The sequence below is a fragment of the Eleutherodactylus coqui genome, chromosome 2 (assembly GCF_035609145.1).
Source record: "Eleutherodactylus coqui strain aEleCoq1 chromosome 2, aEleCoq1.hap1, whole genome shotgun sequence".
Taxonomy (NCBI): Eukaryota; Metazoa; Chordata; class Amphibia; order Anura; family Eleutherodactylidae; genus Eleutherodactylus; species Eleutherodactylus coqui.
Genome location: NC_089838.1, coordinates 70,597,716 through 70,625,386, shown reverse-complemented (window position 1 = coordinate 70,625,386; position 27,671 = coordinate 70,597,716).

Sequence of the window (27,671 nt, the reverse complement as noted above, 5' to 3'; positions counted from 1 at the left end):
TGGTGTGCTTTCTACCATTAAAGGTAGGTAGAAAAAAATGTTCATTCAATCTGTTGGCTTTATAGGAGAAACAGAAGGACCATCCAGTATATCTCCCCAATATTGCATACGTAGACAAGCCTAGTTTACAACTTTTAGTCTAATCCTTAATGTAATTGTACATTTTGAAAAAGAAAAACACAAGTGCTTCACCGTTTAGATGTATTGGCTCACATTAATGTGGTCGGTGCCTAAAAACTGGACTAAACCTGGGCACCGTTAGGTCAGCAAGCGGATGTGGACCCGCTTTACCACAAACTGATTTGGCTTTGGGCTAAATCTGGAGGCAGCACTTAGGATACCCCGGTTTTCACCTCTTGCACCTCAAAGTGGCATTTGGTCTTCGCTGCGGGGTCCCCAAGCCGTTACTCGCAAAAGTAGTCTCAGTTATGTGGCAGCTGACACTAACATAAGACCGAGGTGCAAGACCTATTAACGCTATACTCACCTTAGCCTGTTGCAAAGAAAATGGTTAGATTGTGAGCCAGTACTATGCTGCCTAACATCAACGGGCATTACAATTATGTAAACTTATAACTTTTATCCACTGGCCAACTATACAAAGTTTTTGACAAAGCCTTCAATTATAATTCCCTATCTATACCGCCAATCTTTTCATAAGTCTCCTCACTATCCCACAACCCAAACGACTTTTCGATACATTCCACTCCCTCTTCAGCCACAAAAAAACAGGCCCACGTGATGGATCTCAGTGCTAGAGAGCTAGCCTCCCATTTCATAGAAAAAAAACAAAAACATCTGAAAACAAATCTCCAAAAACTGCACGGGGAGCCCCGATCCCGGTATCTCTAGCAATGACTCCATAACACACTATCAATACTAGAACCAACCACAGAGGAAGAAGTCTCCAGATTGCTTTTCGCTACTCGCCGCACCACCTGCGTGAACGACCCTCTCCTAAAGGCCCAAGTAAGACCGCATACTCTCCCCCCACTACAGTTACACCTTTGGCCCTACCCTTTGTAGCTATTTTTCCTAGATTACCAGCAAACAGATGAAAGCACACCTAGCAAAAAATGTGAATTAAAACGCATAGGCCTCCTCCATAACCCCTCTAGCCCACCTTTCCATCACCAAACGTGGTGTGCTTTCTACCATTAAAGGTAGGTAGAAAAAAATGTTCATTCAATCTGCTGGCTTTCTAGGAGAAACAGAAGGACCATCTAGTATATCTCCTCAATATTGCATACGTAGACAAGCCTAGTTTACAACTTTTAGTCTAATCCTTAATGTAATTGTACATTTTGAAAAAAAAAAACACAAGTGCTTCACCGTTAGGATGTATTGGCTCACATTAATGTGGTCGGTGCCTAAAAACTGGACTAAACCTAGAACTGGGCACCGTTAGGTCAGCAAGCGGATGTGGACCCGCTTTACCACAAACTGATTTGGCTTTGGGCTAAATCTGGAGGCAGCACTTAGGATACCCCGGTTTTCACCTCTTGCACCTCAAAGTGGCATTTGGTCTTCGCTGCGGGGTCCCCAAGCCGTTACTCGCAAAAGTAGTCTCAGTTATGTGGCAGCTGACACTAACATAAGACCGAGGTGCAAGACCTATTAACGCTATACTCACCTTAGCCTGTTGCAAAGAAAAGGGTTAGATTGTGAGCCAGTACTATGCTGCCTAACATCAACGGGCATTACAATTATGTAAACATAACTTTTATCCGCTGGCCAACTATACAAAGTTTTTGACAAAGCCTTCAATTATAATTCCCTATCTATACCGCCGATCTGTTCATAAGTCTCCTCACTATCCCACAACCCAAACGACATTTCAATACATTCCACTCCCTCTTCAGCCCCAAAGAACAGGCCCACGTGATGGATCTCAGTGCTAGAGAGCTAGCCTCCCATTTCATAGAAAAAAAACAAAAACATCTGAAAATAAATCTCCAAAAACTGCACGGGGAGCCCCGATCCCGGTATTTCTAGGAATGACTCCATAACTCACTATCAATACTAGAACCAACCACAGAGGAGGAAGACTCCAGATTGCTTTTTGCTACTCGCCCCACCACCTGCATGAGCGACCCTCTCCTAAAGGCCCAAGTAAGACCGCATACTCTCCCCCCACTACAGTTACACCTTTGGCCCTACCCTTTGTAGCTATTTTTCCTAGATTACCAGCAAACAGATGAAAGCACACCTAGCAAAAAATGTGAATTAAAACGCATAGGCCTCCTCCATAACCCCTCTAGCCCACCTTTCCATCACCAAACGTGGTGTGCTTTCTACCATTAAAGGTAGGTAGAAAAAAATGTTCATTCAATCTGCTGGCTTTCTAGGAGAAACAGAAGGACCATCTAGTATATCTCCTCAATATTGCATACGTAGACAAGCCTAGCTTACAACTTTTAGTCTAATCCTTAATGTAATTGTACATTTTGAAAAAAAAAAACACAAGTGCTTCACCGTTAGGATGTATTGGCTCACATTAATGTGGTCAGTGCCTAAAAACTGGACTAAACCTAGAACTGGGCACCGTTAGGTCAGCAAGCGGATGTGGACCCGCTTTACCACAAACTGATTTGGCTTTGGGCTAAATCTGGAGGCAGCACTTAGGATACCCCGGTTTTCACCTCTTGCACCTCAAAGTGGCATTTGGTCTTCGCTGCGGGGTCCCCAAGCCGTTACTCGCAAAAGTAGTCTCAGTTATGTGGCAGCTGACACTAACATAAGACCGAGGTGCAAGACCTATTAACGCTATACTCACCTTAGCCTGTTGCAAAGAAAAGGGTTAGATTGTGAGCCAGTACTATGCTGCCTTACATCAACGTGCATTACAATTATGTAAACATAACTTTTATCCACTGGCCAACTATACAAAGTTTTTGACAAAGCCTTCAATTATAATTCCCTATCTATACCGCCGATCTGTTCATAAGTCTCCTCACTATCCCACAACCCAAACGACTTTTCAATACATTCCACTCCCTCTTCAGCCCCAAAGAACAGGCCCACGTGATGGATCTCAGTGCTAGAGAGCTAGCCTCCCATTTCATAGAAAAAAAACAAAAACATCTGAAAATAAATCTCCAAAAACTGCACGGGGAGCCCCGATCCCGGTATTTCTAGGAATGACTCCATAACTCACTATCAATACTAGAACCAACCACAGAGGAGGAAGACTCCAGATTGCTTTTTGCTACTCGCCCCACCACCTGCATGAGCGACCCTCTCCTAAAGGCCCAAGTAAGACCGCATACTCTCCCCCCACTACAGTTACACCTTTGGCCCTACCCTTTGTAGCTATTTTTCCTAGATTACCAGCAAACAGATGAAAGCACACCTAGCAAAAAATGTGAATTAAAACGCATAGGCCTCCTCCATAACCCCTCTAGCCCACCTTTCCATCACCAAACGTGGTGTGCTTTCTACCATTAAAGGTAGGTAGAAAAAAATGTTCATTCAATCTGCTGGCTTTCTAGGAGAAACAGAAGGACCATCTAGTATATCTCCTCAATATTGCATACGTAGACAAGCCTAGTTTACAACTTTTAGTCTAATCCTTAATGTAATTGTACATTTTGAAAAAAAAAAACACAAGTGCTTCACCGTTAGGATGTATTGGCTCACATTAATGTGGTCGGTGCCTAAAAACTGGACTAAACCTAGAACTGGGCACCGTTAGGTCAGCAAGCGGATGTGGACCCGCTTTACCACAAACTGATTTGGCTTTGGGCTAAATCTGGAGGCAGCACTTAGGATACCCCGGTTTTCACCTCTTGCACCTCAAAGTGGCATTTGGTCTTCGCTGCGGAGTCCCCAAGCCGTTACTCGCAAAAGTAGTCTCAGTTATGTGGCAGCTGACACTAACATAAGATCGAGGTGCAAGACCTATTAACGCTATACTCACCTTAGCCTGTTGCAAAGAAAAGGGTTAGATTGTGAGCCAGTACTATGCTGCCTAACGTCAACGGGCATTACAATTATGTAAACATAACTTTTATCCACTGGCCAACTATACAAAGTTTTTGACAAAGCCTTCAATTATAATTCCCTATCTATACCGCCGATCTGTTCATAAGTCTCCTCACTATCCCACAACCCAAACGACTTTTCGATACATTCCACTCCCTCTTCAGCCCCAAAGAACAGGCCCACGTGATGGATCTCAGTGCTAGAGAGCTAGCCTCCCATTTCATAGAAAAAAAACAAAAACATCTGAAAACAAATCTCCAAAAACTGCACGGGGAGCCCCGATCCCAGTATTTCTAGGAATGACTCCATAACTCACTATCAATACTAGAACCAACCACAGAGGAAGAAGACTCCAGATTGCTTTTTGCTACTCGCCCCACCATCTGCATGAGCGACCCTCTCCTAAAGGCCCAAGTAAGACCGCATACTCTCCGCCCACTACAGTTACACCTTTGGCCCTACCCTTTGTAGCTATTTTTCCTAGATTACCAGCAAACAGATGAAAGCACACCTAGCAAAAAATGTGAATTAAAATGCATAGGCCTCCTCCATAACCCCTCTAGCCCACCTTTCCATCACCAAACGTGGTGTGCTTTCTACCATTAAAGGTAGGTAGAAAAAAATGTTCATTCAATCTGTTGGCTTTATAGGAGAAACAGAAGGACCATCCAGTATATCTCCCCAATATTGCATACGTAGACAAGCCTAGTTTACAACTTTTAGTCTAATCCTTAATGTAATTGTACATTTTGAAAAAGAAAAACACAAGTGCTTCACCGTTTAGATGTATTGGCTCACATTAATGTGGTCGGTGCCTAAAAACTGGACTAAACCTAGAACTGGGCACCGTTAGGTCAGCAAGCGGATGTGGACCCGCTTTACCACAAACTGATTTGGCTTTGGGCTAAATCTGGAGGCAGCACTTAGGATACCCCGGTTTTCACCTCTTGCACCTCAAAGTGGCATTTGGTCTTCGCTGCGGGGTCCCCAAGCCGTTACTCGCAAAAGTAGTCTCAGTTATGTGGCAGCTGACACTAACATAAGACCGAGGTGCAAGACCTATTAACGCTATACTCACCTTAGCCTGTTGCAAAGAAAATGGTTAGATTGTGAGCCAGTACTATGCTGCCTAACATCAACGGGCATTACAATTATGTAAACTTATAACTTTTATCCACTGGCCAACTATACAAAGTTTTTGACAAAGCCTTCAATTATAATTCCCTATCTATACCGCCAATCTTTTCATAAGTCTCCTCACTATCCCACAACCCAAACGACTTTTCGATACATTCCACTCCCTCTTCAGCCACAAAAAAACAGGCCCACGTGATGGATCTCAGTGCTAGAGAGCTAGCCTCCCATTTCATAGAAAAAAAACAAAAACATCTGAAAACAAATCTCCAAAAACTGCACGGGGAGCCCCGATCCCGGTATCTCTAGCAATGACTCCATAACACACTATCAATACTAGAACCAACCACAGAGGAAGAAGTCTCCAGATTGCTTTTCGCTACTCGCCGCACCACCTGCGTGAACGACCCTCTCCTAAAGGCCCAAGTAAGACCGCATACTCTCCCCCCACTACAGTTACACCTTTGGCCCTACCCTTTGTAGCTATTTTTCCTAGATTACCAGCAAACAGATGAAAGCACACCTAGCAAAAAATGTGAATTAAAACGCATAGGCCTCCTCCATAACCCCTCTAGCCCACCTTTCCATCACCAAACGTGGTGTGCTTTCTACCATTAAAGGTAGGTAGAAAAAAATGTTCATTCAATCTGCTGGCTTTCTAGGAGAAACAGAAGGACCATCTAGTATATCTCCTCAATATTGCATACGTAGACAAGCCTAGTTTACAACTTTTAGTCTAATCCTTAATGTAATTGTACATTTTGAAAAAAAAAAACACAAGTGCTTCACCGTTAGGATGTATTGGCTCACATTAATGTGGTCGGTGCCTAAAAACTGGACTAAACCTAGAACTGGGCACCGTTAGGTCAGCAAGCGGATGTGGACCCGCTTTACCACAAACTGATTTGGCTTTGGGCTAAATCTGGAGGCAGCACTTAGGATACCCCGGTTTTCACCTCTTGCACCTCAAAGTGGCATTTGGTCTTCGCTGCGGAGTCCCCAAGCCGTTACTCGCAAAAGTAGTCTCAGTTATGTGGCAGCTGACACTAACATAAGACCGAGGTGCAAGACCTATTAACGCTATACTCACCTTAGCCTGTTGCAAAGAAAAGGGTTAGATTGTGAGCCAGTACTATGCTGCCTAACGTCAACGGGCATTACAATTATGTAAACATAACTTTTATCCACTGGCCAACTATACAAAGTTTTTGACAAAGCCTTCAATTATAATTCCCTATCTATACCGCCGATCTGTTCATAAGTCTCCTCACTATCCCACAACCCAAACGACTTTTCGATACATTCCACTCCCTCTTCAGCCCCAAAGAACAGGCCCACGTGATGGATCTCAGTGCTAGAGAGCTAGCCTCCCATTTCATAGAAAAAAAACAAAAACATCTGAAAACAAATCTCCAAAAACTGCACGGGGAGCCCCGATCCCGGTATTTCTAGGAATGACTCCATAACTCACTATCAATACTAGAACCAACCACAGAGGAAGAAGACTCCAGATTGCTTTTTGCTACTCGCCCCACCATCTGCATGAGCGACCCTCTCCTAAAGGCCCAAGTAAGACCGCATACTCTCCGCCCACTACAGTTACACCTTTGGCCCTACCCTTTGTAGCTATTTTTCCTAGATTACCAGCAAACAGATGAAAGCACACCTAGCAAAAAATGTGAATTAAAATGCATAGGCCTCCTCCATAACCCCTCTAGCCCACCTTTCCATCACCAAACGTGGTGTGCTTTCTACCATTAAAGGTAGGTAGAAAAAAATGTTCATTCAATCTGTTGGCTTTATAGGAGAAACAGAAGGACCATCCAGTATATCTCCCCAATATTGCATACGTAGACAAGCCTAGTTTACAACTTTTAGTCTAATCCTTAATGTAATTGTACATTTTGAAAAAGAAAAACACAAGTGCTTCACCGTTTAGATGTATTGGCTCACATTAATGTGGTCGGTGCCTAAAAACTGGACTAAACCTAGAACTGGGCACCGTTAGGTCAGCAAGCGGATGTGGACCCGCTTTACCACAAACTGATTTGGCTTTGGGCTAAATCTGGAGGCAGCACTTAGGATACCCCGGTTTTCACCTCTTGCACCTCAAAGTGGCATTTGGTCTTCGCTGCGGGGTCCCCAAGCCGTTACTCGCAAAAGTAGTCTCAGTTATGTGGCAGCTGACACTAACATAAGACCGAGGTGCAAGACCTATTAACGCTATACTCACCTTAGCCTGTTGCAAAGAAAATGGTTAGATTGTGAGCCAGTACTATGCTGCCTAACATCAACGGGCATTACAATTATGTAAACTTATAACTTTTATCCACTGGCCAACTATACAAAGTTTTTGACAAAGCCTTCAATTATAATTCCCTATCTATACCGCCAATCTTTTCATAAGTCTCCTCACTATCCCACAACCCAAACGACTTTTCGATACATTCCACTCCCTCTTCAGCCACAAAAAAACAGGCCCACGTGATGGATCTCAGTGCTAGAGAGCTAGCCTCCCATTTCATAGAAAAAAAACAAAAACATCTGAAAACAAATCTCCAAAAACTGCACGGGGAGCCCCGATCCCGGTATCTCTAGCAATGACTCCATAACACACTATCAATACTAGAACCAACCACAGAGGAAGAAGTCTCCAGATTGCTTTTCGCTACTCGCCGCACCACCTGCGTGAACGACCCTCTCCTAAAGGCCCAAGTAAGACCGCATACTCTCCCCCCACTACAGTTACACCTTTGGCCCTACCCTTTGTAGCTATTTTTCCTAGATTACCAGCAAACAGATGAAAGCACACCTAGCAAAAAATGTGAATTAAAACGCATAGGCCTCCTCCATAACCCCTCTAGCCCACCTTTCCATCACCAAACGTGGTGTGCTTTCTACCATTAAAGGTAGGTAGAAAAAAATGTTCATTCAATCTGCTGGCTTTCTAGGAGAAACAGAAGGACCATCTAGTATATCTCCTCAATATTGCATACGTAGACAAGCCTAGTTTACAACTTTTAGTCTAATCCTTAATGTAATTGTACATTTTGAAAAAAAAAAACACAAGTGCTTCACCGTTAGGATGTATTGGCTCACATTAATGTGGTCGGTGCCTAAAAACTGGACTAAACCTAGAACTGGGCACCGTTAGGTCAGCAAGCGGATGTGGACCCGCTTTACCACAAACTGATTTGGCTTTGGGCTAAATCTGGAGGCAGCACTTAGGATACCCCGGTTTTCACCTCTTGCACCTCAAAGTGGCATTTGGTCTTCGCTGCGGAGTCCCCAAGCCGTTACTCGCAAAAGTAGTCTCAGTTATGTGGCAGCTGACACTAACATAAGACCGAGGTGCAAGACCTATTAACGCTATACTCACCTTAGCCTGTTGCAAAGAAAAGGGTTAGATTGTGAGCCAGTACTATGCTGCCTAACGTCAACGGGCATTACAATTATGTAAACATAACTTTTATCCACTGGCCAACTATACAAAGTTTTTGACAAAGCCTTCAATTATAATTCCCTATCTATACCGCCGATCTGTTCATAAGTCTCCTCACTATCCCACAACCCAAACGACTTTTCGATACATTCCACTCCCTCTTCAGCCCCAAAGAACAGGCCCACGTGATGGATCTCAGTGCTAGAGAGCTAGCCTCCCATTTCATAGAAAAAAAACAAAAACATCTGAAAACAAATCTCCAAAAACTGCACGGGGAGCCCCGATCCCGGTATTTCTAGGAATGACTCCATAACTCACTATCAATACTAGAACCAACCACAGAGGAAGAAGACTCCAGATTGCTTTTTGCTACTCGCCCCACCATCTGCATGAGCGACCCTCTCCTAAAGGCCCAATTAAGACCGCATACTCTCCCCCCACTACAGTTACACCTTTGGCCCTACCCTTTGTAGCTATTTTTCCTAGATTACCAGCAAACAGATGAAAGCACACCTAGCAAAAAATGTGAATTAAAATGCATAGGCCTCCTCCATAACCCCTCTAGCCCACCTTTCCATCACCAAACGTGGTGTGCTTTCTACCATTAAAGGTAGGTAGAAAAAAATGTTCATTCAATCTGCTGGCTTTATAGGAGAAACAGAAGGACCATCTAGTATATCTCCTCAATATTGCATACGTAGACAAGCCTAGTTTACAACTTTTAGTCTAATCCTTAATGTAATTGTACATTTTGAAAAAGAAAAACACAAGTGCTTCACCGTTTAGATGTATTGGCTCACATTAATGTGGTCGGTGCCTAAAAACTGGACTAAACCTAGAACTGGGCACCGTTAGGTCAGCAAGCGGATGTGGACCCGCTTTACCACAAACTGATTTGGCTTTGGGCTAAATCTGGAGGCAGCACTTAGGATACCCCGGTTTTCACCTCTTGCACCTCAAAGTGGCATTTGGTCTTCGCTGCGGGGTCCCCAAGCCGTTACTCGCAAAAGTAGTCTCAGTTATGTGGCAGCTGACACTAACATAAGACCGAGGTGCAAGACCTATTAACGCTATACTCACCTTAGCCTGTTGCAAAGAAAATGGTTAGATTGTGAGCCAGTACTATGCTGCCTAACATCAACGGGCATTACAATTATGTAAACTTATAACTTTTATCCACTGGCCAACTATACAAAGTTTTTGACAAAGCCTTCAATTATAATTCCCTATCTATACCGCCAATCTTTTCATAAGTCTCCTCACTATCCCACAACCCAAACGACTTTTCGATACATTCCACTCCCTCTTCAGCCCCAAAGAACAGGCCCACGTGATGGATCTCAGTGCTAGAGAGCTAGCCTCCCATTTCATAGAAAAAAAACAAAAACATCTGAAAATAAATCTCCAAAAACTGCACGGGGAGCCCCGATCCCAGTATTTCTAGAAATGACTCCATAACTCACTATCAATACTAGAACCAACCACAGAGGAAGAAGACTCCAGATTGCTTTTTGCTACTCGCCCCACCATCTGCATGAGCGACCCTCTCCTAAAGGCCCAAGTAAGACCGCATACTCTCCCCCCACTACAGTTACACCTTTGGCCCTACCCTTTGTAGCTATTTTTCCTAGATTACCAGCAAACAGATGAAAGCACACCTAGCAAAAAATGAGAATTAAAACGCATAGGCCTCCTCCATAACCCCTCTAGCCCACCTTTCCATCACCAAACGTGGTGTGCTTTCTACCATTAAAGGTAGGTAGAAAAAAATGTTCATTCAATCTGCTGGCTTTCTAGGAGAAACAGAAGGACCATCTAGTATATCTCCTCAATATTGCATACGTAGACAAGCCTAGTTTACAACTTTTAGTCTAATCCTTAATGTAATTGTACATTTTGAAAAAAAAAACACAAGTGCTTCACCGTTAGGATGTATTGGCTCACATTAATGTGGTCGGTGCCTAAAAACTGGACTAAACCTAGAACTGGGCACCGTTAGGTCAGCAAGCGGATGTGGACCCGCTTTACCACAAACTGATTTGGCTTTGGGCTAAATCTGGAGGCAGCACTTAGGATACCCCGGTTTTCACCTCTTGCACCTCAAAGTGGCATTTGGTCTTCGCTGCGGAGTCCCCAAGCCGTTACTCGCAAAAGTAGTCTCAGTTATGTGGCAGCTGACACTAACATAAGACCGAGGTGCAAGACCTATTAACGCTATACTCACCTTAGCCTGTTGCAAAGAAAAGGGTTAGATTGTGAGCCAGTACTATGCTGCCTAACGTCAACGGGCATTACAATTATGTAAACATAACTTTTATCCACTGGCCAACTATACAAAGTTTTTGACAAAGCCTTCAATTATAATTCCCTATCTATACCGCCGATCTGTTCATAAGTCTCCTCACTATCCCACAACCCAAACGACTTTTCGATACATTCCACTCCCTCTTCAGCCCCAAAGAACAGGCCCACGTGATGGATCTCAGTGCTAGAGAGCTAGCCTCCCATTTCATAGAAAAAAAACAAAAACATCTGAAAACAAATCTCCAAAAACTGCACGGGGAGCCCCGATCCCGGTATTTCTAGGAATGACTCCATAACTCACTATCAATACTAGAACCAACCACAGAGGAAGAAGACTCCAGATTGCTTTTTGCTACTCGCCCCACCATCTGCATGAGCGACCCTCTCCTAAAGGCCCAAGTAAGACCGCATACTCTCCCCCCACTACAGTTACACCTTTGGCCCTACCCTTTGTAGCTATTTTTCCTAGATTACCAGCAAACAGATGAAAGCACACCTAGCAAAAAATGTGAATTAAAATGCATAGGCCTCCTCCATAACCCCTCTAGCCCACCTTTCCATCACCAAACGTGGTGTGCTTTCTACCATTAAAGGTAGGTAGAAAAAAATGTTCATTCAATCTGCTGGCTTTATAGGAGAAACAGAAGGACCATCTAGTATATCTCCTCAATATTGCATACGTAGACAAGCCTAGTTTACAACTTTTAGTCTAATCCTTAATGTAATTGTACATTTTGAAAAAGAAAAACACAAGTGCTTCACCGTTAGGATGTATTGGCTCACATTAATGTGGTCGGTGCCTAAAAACTGGACTAAACCTAGAACTGGGCACCGTTAGGTCAGCAAGCGGATGTGGACCCGCTTTACCACAAACTGATTTGGCTTTGGGCTAAATCTGGAGGCAGCACTTAGGATACCCCGGTTTTCACCTCTTGCACCTCAAAGTGGCATTTGGTCTTCGCTGCGGGGTCCCCAAGCCGTTACTCGCAAAAGTAGTCTCAGTTATGTGGCAGCTGACACTAACATAAGACCGAGGTGCAAGACCTATTAACGCTATACTCACCTTAGCCTGTTGCAAAGAAAATGGTTAGATTGTGAGCCAGTACTATGCTGCCTAACATCAACGGGCATTACAATTATGTAAACTTATAACTTTTATCCACTGGCCAACTATACAAAGTTTTTGACAAAGCCTTCAATTATAATTCCCTATCTATACCGCCAATCTTTTCATAAGTCTCCTCACTATCCCACAACCCAAACGACTTTTCGATACATTCCACTCCCTCTTCAGCCCCAAAGAACAGGCCCACGTGATGGATCTCAGTGCTAGAGAGCTAGCCTCCCATTTCATAGAAAAAAAACAAAAACATCTGAAAATAAATCTCCAAAAACTGCACGGGGAGCCCCGATCCCAGTATTTCTAGAAATGACTCCATAACTCACTATCAATACTAGAACCAACCACAGAGGAAGAAGACTCCAGATTGCTTTTTGCTACTCGCCCCACCATCTGCATGAGCGACCCTCTCCTAAAGGCCCAAGTAAGACCGCATACTCTCCCCCCACTACAGTTACACCTTTGGCCCTACCCTTTGTAGCTATTTTTCCTAGATTACCAGCAAACAGATGAAAGCACACCTAGCAAAAAATGTGAATTAAAATGCATAGGCCTCCTCCATAACCCCTCTAGCCCACCTTTCCATCACCAAACGTGGTGTGCTTTCTACCATTAAAGGTAGGTAGAAAAAAATGTTCATTCAATCTGCTGGCTTTATAGGAGAAACAGAAGGACCATCTAGTATATCTCCTCAATATTGCATACGTAGACAAGCCTAGTTTACAACTTTTAGTCTAATCCTTAATGTAATTGTACATTTTGAAAAAGAAAAACACAAGTGCTTCACCGTTTAGATGTATTGGCTCACATTAATGTGGTCGGTGCCTAAAAACTGGACTAAACCTAGAACTGGGCACCGTTAGGTCAGCAAGCGGATGTGGACCCGCTTTACCACAAACTGATTTGGCTTTGGGCTAAATCTGGAGGCAGCACTTAGGATACCCCGGTTTTCACCTCTTGCACCTCAAAGTGGCATTTGGTCTTCGCTGCGGGGTCCCCAAGCCGTTACTCGCAAAAGTAGTCTCAGTTATGTGGCAGCTGACACTAACATAAGACCGAGGTGCAAGACCTATTAACGCTATACTCACCTTAGCCTGTTGCAAAGAAAAGGGTTAGATTGTGAGCCAGTACTATGCTGCCTAACGTCAACGGGCATTACAATTATGTAAACATAACTTTTATCCACTGGCCAACTATACAAAGTTTTTGACAAAGCCTTCAATTATAATTCCCTATCTATACCGCCGATCTGTTCATAAGTCTCCTCACTATCCCACAACCCAAACGACTTTTCGATACATTCCACTCCCTCTTCAGCCCCAAAGAACAGGCCCACGTGATGGATCTCAGTGCTAGAGAGCTAGCCTCCCATTTCATAGAAAAAAAACAAAAACATCTGAAAACAAATCTCCAAAAACTGCACGGGGAGCCCCGATCCCGGTATTTCTAGGAATGACTCCATAACTCACTATCAATACTAGAACCAACCACAGAGGAAGAAGACTCCAGATTGCTTTTTGCTACTCGCCCCACCATCTGCATGAGCGACCCTCTCCTAAAGGCCCAAGTAAGACCGCATACTCTCCGCCCACTACAGTTACACCTTTGGCCCTACCCTTTGTAGCTATTTTTCCTAGATTACCAGCAAACAGATGAAAGCACACCTAGCAAAAAATGTGAATTAAAATGCATAGGCCTCCTCCATAACCCCTCTAGCCCACCTTTCCATCACCAAACGTGGTGTGCTTTCTACCATTAAAGGTAGGTAGAAAAAAATGTTCATTCAATCTGCTGGCTTTATAGGAGAAACAGAAGGACCATCTAGTATATCTCCTCAATATTGCATACGTAGACAAGCCTAGTTTACAACTTTTAGTCTAATCCTTAATGTAATTGTACATTTTGAAAAAGAAAAACACAAGTGCTTCACCGTTTAGATGTATTGGCTCACATTAATGTGGTCGGTGCCTAAAAACTGGACTAAACCTAGAACTGGGCACCGTTAGGTCAGCAAGCGGATGTGGACCCGCTTTACCACAAACTGATTTGGCTTTGGGCTAAATCTGGAGGCAGCACTTAGGATACCCCGGTTTTCACCTCTTGCACCTCAAAGTGGCATTTGGTCTTCGCTGCGGGGTCCCCAAGCCGTTACTCGCAAAAGTAGTCTCAGTTATGTGGCAGCTGACACTAACATAAGACCGAGGTGCAAGACCTATTAACGCTATACTCACCTTAGCCTGTTGCAAAGAAAAGGGTTAGATTGTGAGCCAGTACTATGCTGCCTAACATCAACGGGCATTACAATTATGTAAACATAACTTTTATCCACTGGCCAACTATACAAAGTTTTTGACAAAGCCTTCAATTATAATTCCCTATCTATACCGCCGATCTGTTCATAAGTCTCCTCACTATCCCACAACCCAAACGACTTTTCGATACATTCCACTCCCTCTTCAGCCCCAAAAAACAGGCCCACGTGATGGATCTCAGTGCTAGAGAGCTAGCCTCCCATTTCATAGAAAAAAAACAAAAACATCTGAAAATAAATCTCCAGAAACTGCACGGGGAGCCCCGATCCCGGTATCTCTAGCAATGACTCCATAACTCACTATCAATACTAGAACCAACCACAGAGGAAGAAGTCTCCAGATTGCTTTTCGCTACTCGCCGCACCACCTGCGTGAACGACCCTCTCCTAAAGGCCCAAGTAAGACCGCATACTCTCCCCCCACTACAGTTACACCTTTGGCCCTACCCTTTGTAGCTATTTTTCCTAGATTACCAGCAAACAGATGAAAGCACACCTAGCAAAAAATGTGAATTAAAACGCATAGGCCTCCTCCATAACCCCTCTAGCCCACCTTTCCATCACCAAACGTGGTGTGCTTTCTACCATTAAATGTAGGTAGAAAAAAATGTTCATTCAATCTGCTGGCTTTCTAGGAGAAACAGAAGGACCATCTAGTATATCTCCTCAATATTGCATACGTAGACAAGCCTAGTTTACAACTTTTAGTCTAATCCTTAATGTAATTGTACATTTTGAAAAAAAAAAAACACAAGTGCTTCACCGTTAGGATGTATTGGCTCACATTAATGTGGTCGGTGCCTAAAAACTGGACTAAACCTAGAACTGGGCACCGTTAGGTCAGCAAGCGGATGTGGACCCGCTTTACCACAAACTGATTTGGCTTCGGGCTAAATCTGGAGGCAGCACTTAGGATACCCCGGTTTTCACCTCTTGCACCTCAAAGTGGCATTTGGTCTTCGCTGCGGGGTCCCCAAGCCGTTACTCGCAAAAGTAGTCTCAGTTATGTGGCAGCTGACACTAACATAAGACCGAGGTGCAAGACCTATTAACGCTATACTCACCTTAGCCTGTTGCAAAGAAAAGGGTTAGATTGTGAGCCAGTACTATGCTGCCTAACATCAACGGGCATTACAATTATGTAAACATAACTTTTATCCACTGGCCAACTATACAAAGTTTTTGACAAAGCCTTCAATTATAATTCCCTATCTATACCGCCGATCTGTTCATAAGTCTCCTCACTATCCCACAACCCAAACGACTTTTCGATACATTCCACTCCCTCTTCAGCCCCAAAAAACAGGCCCACGTGATGGATCTCAGTGCTAGAGAGCTAGCCTCCCATTTCATAGAAAAAAAACAAAAACATCTGAAAATAAATCTCCAGAAACTGCACGGGGAGCCCCGATCCCGGTATCTCTAGCAATGACTCCATAACTCACTATCAATACTAGAACCAACCACAGAGGAAGAAGTCTCCAGATTGCTTTTCGCTACTCGCCGCACCACCTGCGTGAACGACCCTCTCCTAAAGGCCCAAGTAAGACCGCATACTCTCCCCCCACTACAGTTACACCTTTGGCCCTACCCTTTGTAGCTATTTTTCCTAGATTACCAGCAAACAGATGAAAGCACACCTAGCAAAAAATGTGAATTAAAACGCATAGGCCTCCTCCATAACCCCTCTAGCCCACCTTTCCATCACCAAACGTGGTGTGCTTTCTACCATTAAATGTAGGTAGAAAAAAATGTTCATTCAATCTGCTGGCTTTCTAGGAGAAACAGAAGGACCATCTAGTATATCTCCTCAATATTGCATACGTAGACAAGCCTAGTTTACAACTTTTAGTCTAATCCTTAATGTAATTGTACATTTTGAAAAAAAAAAAACACAAGTGCTTCACCGTTAGGATGTATTGGCTCACATTAATGTGGTCGGTGCCTAAAAACTGGACTAAACCTAGAACTGGGCACCGTTAGGTCAGCAAGCCGATGTGGACCCGCTTTACCACAAACTGATTTGGCTTCGGGCTAAATCTGGAGGCAGCACTTAGGATACCCCGGTTTTCACCTCTTGCACCTCAAAGTGGCATTTGGTCTTCGCTGCGGGGTCCCCAAGCCGTTACTCGCAAAAGTAGTCTCAGTTATGTGGCAGCTGACACTAACATAAGACCGAGGTGCAAGACCTATTAACGCTATACTCACCTTAGCCTGTTGCAAAGAAAAGGGTTAGATTGTGAGCCAGTACTATGCTGCCTAACGTCAACGGGCATTACAATTATGTAAACATAACTTTTATCCACTGGCCAACTATACAAAGTTTTTGACAAAGCCTTCAATTATAATTCCCTATCTATACCGCCGATCTGTTCATAAGTCTCCTCACTATCCCACAACCCAAACGACTTTTCGATACATTCCACTCCCTCTTCAGCCCCAAAGAACAGGCCCACGTGATGGATCTCAGTGCTAGAGAGCTAGCCTCCCATTTCATAGAAAAAAAACAAAAACATCTGAAAACAAATCTCCAAAAACTGCACGGGGAGCCCCGATCCCGGTATTTCTAGGAATGACTCCATAACTCACTATCAATACTAGAACCAACCACAGAGGAAGAAGACTCCAGATTGCTTTTTGCTACTCGCCCCACCATCTGCATGAGCGACCCTCTCCTAAAGGCCCAAGTAAGACCGCATACTCTCCGCCCACTACAGTTACACCTTTGGCCCTACCCTTTGTAGCTATTTTTCCTAGATTACCAGCAAACAGATGAAAGCACACCTAGCAAAAAATGTGAATTAAAATGCATAGGCCTCCTCCATAACCCCTCTAGCCCACCTTTCCATCACCAAACGTGGTGTGCTTTCTACCATTAAAGGTAGGTAGAAAAAAATGTTCATTCAATCTGCTGGCTTTATAGGAGAAACAGAAGGACCATCTAGTATATCTCCTCAATATTGCATACGTAGACAAGCCTAGTTTACAACTTTTAGTCTAATCCTTAATGTAATTGTACATTTTGAAAAAGAAAAACACAAGTGCTTCACCGTTTAGATGTATTGGCTCACATTAATGTGGTCGGTGCCTAAAAACTGGACTAAACCTAGAACTGGGCACCGTTAGGTCAGCAAGCGGATGTGGACCCGCTTTACCACAAACTGATTTGGCTTTGGGCTAAATCTGGAGGCAGCACTTAGGATACCCCGGTTTTCACCTCTTGCACCTCAAAGTGGCATTTGGTCTTCGCTGCGGGGTCCCCAAGCCGTTACTCGCAAAAGTAGTCTCAGTTATGTGGCAGCTGACACTAACATAAGACCGAGGTGCAAGACCTATTAACGCTATACTCACCTTAGCCTGTTGCAAAGAAAAGGGTTAGATTGTGAGCCAGTACTATGCTGCCTAACATCAACGGGCATTACAATTATGTAAACATAACTTTTATCCACTGGCCAACTATACAAAGTTTTTGACAAAGCCTTCAATTATAATTCCCTATCTATACCGCCGATCTGTTCATAAGTCTCCTCACTATCCCACAACCCAAACGACTTTTCGATACATTCCACTCCCTCTTCAGCCCCAAAAAACAGGCCCACGTGATGGATCTCAGTGCTAGAGAGCTAGCCTCCCATTTCATAGAAAAAAAACAAAAACATCTGAAAATAAATCTCCAGAAACTGCACGGGGAGCCCCGATCCCGGTATCTCTAGCAATGACTCCATAACTCACTATCAATACTAGAACCAACCACAGAGGAAGAAGTCTCCAGATTGCTTTTCGCTACTCGCCGCACCACCTGCGTGAACGACCCTCTCCTAAAGGCCCAAGTAAGACCGCATACTCTCCCCCCACTACAGTTACACCTTTGGCCCTACCCTTTGTAGCTATTTTTCCTAGATTACCAGCAAACAGATGAAAGCACACCTAGCAAAAAATGTGAATTAAAACGCATAGGCCTCCTCCATAACCCCTCTAGCCCACCTTTCCATCACCAAACGTGGTGTGCTTTCTACCATTAAATGTAGGTAGAAAAAAATGTTCATTCAATCTGCTGGCTTTCTAGGAGAAACAGAAGGACCATCTAGTATATCTCCTCAATATTGCATACGTAGACAAGCCTAGTTTACAACTTTTAGTCTAATCCTTAAAGGGGTGGTCTCGCGAAACCAAGTGGGGTTATACACTTCCGTATGGCCATATTAATGCACTTTGTAATGTACATTGTGCATTAAATATGAGCCATACAGAAGTTATTCCACTTACCTGTTCCGTTGCTAGCGTCCTCGTCTCCATGGTTCCGTCTAAATTCGCTGGCAGCTTGCTTTTTTAGACGCGCTTGCGCAGTCCGGTCTTCTCCATTCAGCACGAGCCGCTTCAGTGTGCTCCCCGCTACAGCTCTTCTGCGCATGCGCAGACGAGCTGTCACTGCTCGGGAGCGCGCTGAAGCGGCCATTCTGCACCATCCTCTGTTAGAGGAAGGTGCAGAAACTGGAGCTGCCCAGCGGAGAAGACCAGCCCAGCCCAGCCCAGCCCAGCCCAGCCCAGCCGCCCCGAGAAGCCTCCCAGGTAAGTGATGGGTCGGGGGGGGGGCTGCCGCTGCGCCGGGCTGCGCCGGGGGGGGCTGTCGCTAGGCCGGGGGGGCTGCCGCTGCGCCGGGGGAGCTAGCGCTAGGCCGGGGGGGCTGTCGCTGCGATGGGGGGGGCTGTCGCTAGGCCGGGGGGGCTGTCGCTAGGCCGGGGGGGCTGCCGCTGCGCCGGGGGAGCTAGCGCTAGGCCGGGGGGGCTGCCGCTGCGCCGGGGGAGCTAGCGCTAGGCCGGGGGGGCTGTCGCTGCGATGGGGGGGGCTGTCGCTAGGCCGGGGGGGCTGCCGCTGCGCCGGGGGAGCTAGCGCTAGGCCGGGGGGGCTGTCGCTGCGATGGGGGGGGCTGTCGCTAGGCCGGGGGGGCTGCCGCTGCGCCGGGGGAGCTAGCGCTAGGCCGGGGGGGCTGTCGCTGCGACGGGGGGGGCTGTCGCTAGGCCGGGGGGGCTGTCGCTGCGCCGGGGGAACTAGCGCTGGGGAGCCGGGGGCTAGCGCCGCTTACCTGCTGCCTGGCGGTGGGCGTCTGGTCGGCGGCTGCGATGCGTCCGGTTGCCATGGAGACACAGCTGGCGGCGTCTCGGGAGCGCGCACGTCGGGCTGAAGCAAGGGCTGTACACTTTGGGAGAAGAACCGGCGGCCATCTTTGGAAAAGTTTTTAAAAGTTGCTGAAACGCTGGAACAGTGAGTAGAAACCGGCTTTAAAAGTCATTTAAACGGGTGCTTAGTTTTGTATGCTGAATAAGGGGGACTGGGCAAAAAAAAAAATTAACTGCTTCCTCGAGACATCTCCTTTAATGTAATTGTACATTTTGAAAAAAAAAAAACACAAGTGCTTCACCGTTAGGATGTATTGGCTCACATTAATGTGGTCGGTGCCTAAAAACTGGACTAAACCTAGAACTGGGCACCGTTAGGTCAGCAAGCGGATGTGGACCCGCTTTACCACAAACTGATTTGGCTTCGGGCTAAATCTGGAGGCAGCACTTAGGATACCCCGGTTTTCACCTCTTGCACCTCAAAGTGGCATTTGGTCTTCGCTGCGGGGTCCCCAAGCCGTTACTCGCAAAAGTAGTCTCAGTTATGTGGCAGCTGACACTAACATAAGACCGAGGTGCAAGACCTATTAACGCTATACTCACCTTAGCCTGTTGCAAAGAAAAGTGTTAGATTGTGAGCCAGTACTATGCTGCCTAACAGCAACGTGCATTACAATTATGTAAACATAACTTTTATCCACTGGCCAACTATACAAAGTTTTTGACAAAGCCTTCAATTATAATTCCCTATCTATACCGCCGATCTGTTCATAAGTCTCCTCACTATCCCACAACCCAAACGACTTTTCAATACATTCCACTCCCTCTTCAGCCCCAAAGAACAGGCCCACGTGATGGATCTCAGTGCTAGAGAGCTAGCCTCCCATTTCATAGAAAAAAAACAAAAACATCTGAAAATAAATCTCCAAAAACTGCACGGGGAGCCCCGATCCCGGTATTTCTAGGAATGACTCCATAACTCACTATCAATACTAGAACCAACCACAGAGGAGGAAGACTCCAGATTGCTTTTTGCTACTCGCCCCACCACCTGCATGAGCGACCCTCTCCTAAAGGCCCAAGTAAGACCGCATACTCTCCCCCCACTACAGTTACACCTTTGGCCCTACCCTTTGTAGCTATTTTTCCTAGATTACCAGCAAACAGATGAAAGCACACCTAGCAAAAAATGTGAATTAAAACGCATAGGCCTCCTCCATAAGCCCTCTAGCCCACCTTTCCATCACCAAACGTGGTGTGCTTTCTACCATTAAAGGTAGGTAGAAAAAAATGTTCATTCAATCTGCTGGCTTTCTAGGAGAAACAGAAGGACCATCTAGTATATCTCCTCAATATTGCATACGTAGACAAGCCTAGCTTACAACTTTTAGTCTAATCCTTAATGTAATTGTACATTTTGAAAAAAAAAAACACAAGTGCTTCACCGTTAGGATGTATTGGCTCACATTAATGTGGTCGGTGCCTAAAAACTGGACTAAACCTAGAACTGGGCACCGTTAGGTCAGCAAGCGGATGTGGACCCGCTTTACCACAAACTGATTTGGCTTTGGGCTAAATCTGGAGGCAGCACTTAGGATACCCCGGTTTTCACCTCTTGCACCTCAAAGTGGCATTTGGTCTTCGCTGCGGGGTCCCCAAGCCGTTACTCGCAAAAGTAGTCTCAGTTATGTGGCAGCTGACACTAACATAAGACCGAGGTGCAAGACCTATTAACGCTATACTCACCTTAGCCTGTTGCAAAGAAAAGGGTTAGATTGTGAGCCAGTACTATGCTGCCTTACATCAACGTGCATTACAATTATGTAAACATAACTTTTATCCACTGGCCAACTATACAAAGTTTTTGACAAAGCCTTCAATTATAATTCCCTATCTATACCGCCGATCTGTTCATAAGTCTCCTCACTATCCCACAACCCAAACGACTTTTCAATACATTCCACTCCCTCTTCAGCCCCAAAGAACAGGCCCACGTGATGGATCTCAGTGCTAGAGAGCTAGCCTCCCATTTCATAGAAAAAAAACAAAAACATCTGAAAATAAATCTCCAAAAACTGCACGGGGAGCCCCGATCCCGGTATTTCTAGGAATGACTCCATAACTCACTATCAATACTAGAACCAACCACAGAGGAGGAAGACTCCAGATTGCTTTTTGCTACTCGCCCCACCACCTGCATGAGCGACCCTCTCCTAAAGGCCCAAGTAAGACCGCATACTCTCCCCCCACTACAGTTACACCTTTGGCCCTACCCTTTGTAGCTATTTTTCCTAGATTACCAGCAAACAGATGAAAGCACACCTAGCAAAAAATGTGAATTAAAACGCATAGGCCTCCTCCATAACCCCTCTAGCCCACCTTTCCATCACCAAACGTGGTGTGCTTTCTACCATTAAAGGTAGGTAGAAAAAAATGTTCATTCAATCTGCTGGCTTTCTAGGAGAAACAGAAGGACCATCTAGTATATCTCCTCAATATTGCATACGTAGACAAGCCTAGCTTACAACTTTTAGTCTAATCCTTAATGTAATTGTACATTTTGAAAAAAAAAAACACAAGTGCTTCACCGTTAGGATGTATTGGCTCACATTAATGTGGTCGGTGCCTAAAAACTGGACTAAACCTAGAACTGGGCACCGTTAGGTCAGCAAGCGGATGTGGACCCGCTTTACCACAAACTGATTTGGCTTTGGGCTAAATCTGGAGGCAGCACTTAGGATACCCCGGTTTTCACCTCTTGCACCTCAAAGTGGCATTTGGTCTTCGCTGCGGGGTCCCCAAGCCGTTACTCGCAAAAGTAGTCTCAGTTATGTGGCAGCTGACACTAACATAAGACCGAGGTGCAAGACCTATTAACGCTATACTCACCTTAGCCTGTTGCAAAGAAAAGGGTTAGATTGTGAGCCAGTACTATGCTGCCTAACATCAACGGGCATTACAATTATGTAAACATAACTTTTATCCACTGGCCAACTATACAAAGTTTTTGACAAAGCCTTCAATTATAATTCCCTATCTATACCGCCGATCTGTTCATAAGTCTCCTCACTATCCCACAACCCAAACGACTTTTCGATACATTCCACTCCCTCTTCAGCCCCAAAGAACAGGCCCACGTGATGGATCTCAGTGCTAGAGAGCTAGCCTCCCATTTCATAGAAAAAAAACAAAAACATCTGAAAACAAATCTCCAAAAACTGCACGGGAAGCCCCGATCCCGGTATCTCTAGCAATGACTCCATAACTCACTATCAATACTAGAACCAACCACAGAGGAAGAAGTCTCCAGATTGCTTTTCGCTACTCGCCGCACCACCTGCGTGAACGACCCTCTCCTAAAGGCCCAAGTAAGACCGCATACTCTCCCCCCACTACAGTTACACCTTTGGCCCTACCCTTTGTAGCTATTTTTCCTAGATTACCAGCAAACAGATGAAAGCACACCTAGCAAAAAATGTGAATTAAAACGCATAGGCCTCCTCCATAAACCCTCTAGCCCACCTTTCCATCACCAAACGTGGTGTGCTTTCTACCATTAAAGGTAGGTAGAAAAAAATGTTCATTCAATCTGCTGGCTTTCTAGGAGAAACAGAAGGACCATCTAGTATATCTCCTCAATATTGCATACGTAGACAAGCCTAGTTTACAACTTTTAGTCTAATCCTTAATGTAATTGTACATTTTGAAAAAAAAAAACACAAGCACTTCACCGTTAGGATGTATTGGCTCACATTAATGTGGTCGGTGCCTAAAAACTGGACTAAACCTAGAACTGGGCACCGTTAGGTTAGCAAGCGGATGTGGACCCACTTTACCACAAACTGATTTGGCTTTGGGCTAAATCTGGAGGCAGCACTTAGGATACCCCGGTTTTCACCTCTTGCACCTCAAAGTGGCATCTGGTCTTCGCTGCGGGGTCCCCAAGCCGTTACTCGCAAAAGTAGTCTCAGTTATGTGGCAGCTGACACTAACATAAGACCGAGGTGCAAGACCTATTAACGCTATACTCACCTTAGCCTGTTGCAAAGAAAAGGGTTAGATTGTGAGCCAGTACTATGCTGCCTAACAGCAACGTGCATTACAATTATGTAAACATAACTTTTATCCACTGGCCAACTATACAAAGTTTTTGACAAAGCCTTCAATTATAATTCCCTATCTATACCGCCGATCTGTTCATAAGTCTCCTCACTATCCCACAACCCAAACGACTTTTCAATACATTCCACTCCCTCTTCAGCCCCAAAGAACAGGCCCACGTGATGGATCTCAGTGCTAGAGAGCTAGCCTCCCATTTCATAGAAAAAAAACAAAAACATCTGAAAACAAATCTCCAAAAACTGCACGGGGAGCCCCGATCCCGGTATCTCTAGCAATGACTCCATAACTCACTATCAATACTAGAACCAACCACAGAGGAAGAAGCCTCCAGATTGCTTTTCGCTACTCGCCGCACCACCTGCGTGAACGACCCTCTGCTAAAGGCCCAAGTAAGACCGCATACTCTCCCCCCACTACAGTTACACCTTTGGCCCTACCCTTTGTAGCTATTTTTCCTAGATTACCAGCAAACAGATGAAAGCACACCTAGCAAAAAATGTGAATTAAAACGCATAGGCCTCCTCCATAACCCCTCTAGCCCACCTTTCCATCACCAAACGTGGTGTGCTTTCTACCATTAAAGGTAGGTAGAAAAAAATGTTCATTCAATCTGCTGGCTTTCTAGGAGAAACAGAAGGACCATCTAGTATATCTCCTCAATATTGCATACGTAGACAAGCCTAGTTTACAACTTTTAGTCTAATCCTTAATGTAATTGTACATTTTGAAAAAAAAAAAACACAAGCACTTCACCGTTAGAATGTATTGGCTCACATTAATGTGGTCGGTGCCTAAAAACTGGACTAAACCTAGAACTGGGCACCGTTAGGTCAGCAAGCGGATGTGGACCCGCTTTACCACAAACTGATTTGGCTTTGGGCTAAATCTGGAGGCAGCACTTAGGATACCCCGGTTTTCACCTCTTGCACCTCAAAGTGGCATCTGGTCTTCGCTGCGGGGTCCCCAAGCCGTTACTCGCAAAAGTAGTCTCAGTTATGTGGCAGCTGACACTAACATAAGACCGAGGTGCAAGACCTATTAACGCTATACTCACCTTAGCCTGTTGCAAAGAAAAGGGTTAGATTGTGAGCCAGTACTATGCTGCCTAACAGCAACGGGCATTACAATTATGTAAACATAACTTTTATCCACTGGCCAACTATACAAAGTTTTTGACAAAGCCTTCAATTATAATTCCCTATCTATACCGCCGATCTGTTCATAAGTCTCCTCACTATCCCACAACCCAAACGACTTTTCAATACATTCCACTCCCTCTTCAGCCCCAAAGAACAGGCCCACGTGATGGATCTCAGTGCTAGAGAGCTAGCCTCCCATTTCATAGAAAAAAAACAAAAACATCTGAAAATAAATCTCCAAAAACTGCACGGGGAGCCCCGATCCCGGTATTTCTAGGAATGACTCCATAACTCACTATCAATACTAGAACCAACCACAGAGGAGGAAGACTCCAGATTGCTTTTTGCTACTCGCCCCACCACCTGCATGAGCGACCCTCTCCTAAAGGCCCAAGTAAGACCGCATACTCTCCCCCCACTACAGTTACACCTTTGGCCCTACCCTTTGTAGCTATTTTTCCTAGATTACCAGCAAACAGATGAAAGCACACCTAGCAAAAAATGTGAATTAAAACGCATAGGCCTCCTCCATAAGCCCTCTAGCCCACCTTTCCATCACCAAACGTGGTGTGCTTTCTACCATTAAAGGTAGGTAGAAAAAAATGTTCATTCAATCTGCTGGCTTTCTAGGAGAAACAGAAGGACCATCTAGTATATCTCCTCAATATTGCATACGTAGACAAGCCTAGCTTACAACTTTTAGTCTAATCCTTAATGTAATTGTACATTTTGAAAAAAAAAAACACAAGTGCTTCACCGTTAGGATGTATTGGCTCACATTAATGTGGTCGGTGCCTAAAAACTGGACTAAACCTAGAACTGGGCACCGTTAGGTCAGCAAGCGGATGTGGACCCGCTTTACCACAAACTGATTTGGCTTTGGGCTAAATCTGGAGGCAGCACTTAGGATACCCCGGTTTTCACCTCTTGCACCTCAAAGTGGCATTTGGTCTTCGCTGCGGGGTCCCCAAGCCGTTACTCGCAAAAGTAGTCTCAGTTATGTGGCAGCTGACACTAACATAAGACCGAGGTGCAAGACCTATTAACGCTATACTCACCTTAGCCTGTTGCAAAGAAAAGGGTTAGATTGTGAGCCAGTACTATGCTGCCTTACATCAACGTGCATTACAATTATGTAAACATAACTTTTATCCACTGGCCAACTATACAAAGTTTTTGACAAAGCCTTCAATTATAATTCCCTATCTATACCGCCGATCTGTTCATAAGTCTCCTCACTATCCCACAACCCAAATGACTTTTCAATACATTCCACTCCCTCTTCAGCCCCAAAGAACAGGCCCACGTGATGGATCTCAGTGCTAGAGAGCTAGCCTCCCATTTCATAGAAAAAAAACAAAAACATCTGAAAATAAATCTCCAAAAACTGCACGGGGAGCCCCGATCCCGGTATTTCTAGGAATGACTCCATAACTCACTATCAATACTAGAACCAACCACAGAGGAGGAAGACTCCAGATTGCTTTTTGCTACTCGCCCCACCACCTGCATGAGCGACCCTCTCCTAAAGGCCCAAGTAAGACCGCATACTCTCCCCCCACTACAGTTACACCTTTGGCCCTACCCTTTGTAGCTATTTTTCCTAGATTACCAGCAAACAGATGAAAGCACACCTAGCAAAAAATGTGAATTAAAACGCATAGGCCTCCTCCATAACCCCTCTAGCCCACCTTTCCATCACCAAACGTGGTGTGCTTTCTACCATTAAAGGTAGGTAGAAAAAAATGTTCATTCAATCTGCTGGCTTTCTAGGAGAAACAGAAGGACCATCTAGTATATCTCCTCAATATTGCATACGTAGACAAGCCTAGCTTACAACTTTTAGTCTAATCCTTAATGTAATTGTACATTTTGAAAAAAAAAAACACAAGTGCTTCACCGTTAGGATGTATTGGCTCACATTAATGTGGTCGGTGCCTAAAAACTGGACTAAACCTAGAACTGGGCACCGTTAGGTCAGCAAGCGGATGTGGACCCGCTTTACCACAAACTGATTTGGCTTTGGGCTAAATCTGGAGGCAGCACTTAGGATACCCCGGTTTTCACCTCTTGCACCTCAAAGTGGCATTTGGTCTTCGCTGCGGGGTCCCCAAGCCGTTACTCGCAAAAGTAGTCTCAGTTATGTGGCAGCTGACACTAACATAAGACCGAGGTGCAAGACCTATTAACGCTATACTCACCTTAGCCTGTTGCAAAGAAAAGGGTTAGATTGTGAGCCAGTACTATGCTGCCTAACATCAACGGGCATTACAATTATGTAAACATAACTTTTATCCACTGGCCAACTATACAAAGTTTTTGACAAAGCCTTCAATTATAATTCCCTATCTATACCGCCGATCTGTTCATAAGTCTCCTCACTATCCCACAACCCAAACGACTTTTCGATACATTCCACTCCCTCTTCAGCCCCAAAGAACAGGCCCACGTGATGGATCTCAGTGCTAGAGAGCTAGCCTCCCATTTCATAGAAAAAAACCAAAAACATCTGAAAACAAATCTCCAAAAACTGCACGGGAAGCCCCGATCCCGGTATCTCTAGCAATGACTCCATAACTCACTATCAATACTAGAACCAACCACAGAGGAAGAAGTCTCCAGATTGCTTTTCGCTACTCGCCGCACCACCTGCGTGAACGACCCTCTCCTAAAGGCCCAAGTAAGACCGCATACTCTCCCCCCACTACAGTTACACCTTTGGCCCTACCCTTTGTAGCTATTTTTCCTAGATTACCAGCAAACAGATGAAAGCACACCTAGCAAAAAATGTGAATTAAAACGCATAGGCCTCCTCCATAAACCCTCTAGCCCACCTTTCCATCACCAAACGTGGTGTGCTTTCTACCATTAAAGGTAGGTAGAAAAAAATGTTCATTCAATCTGCTGGCTTTCTAGGAGAAACAGAAGGACCATCTAGTATATCTCCTCAATATTGCATACGTAGACAAGCCTAGTTTACAACTTTTAGTCTAATCCT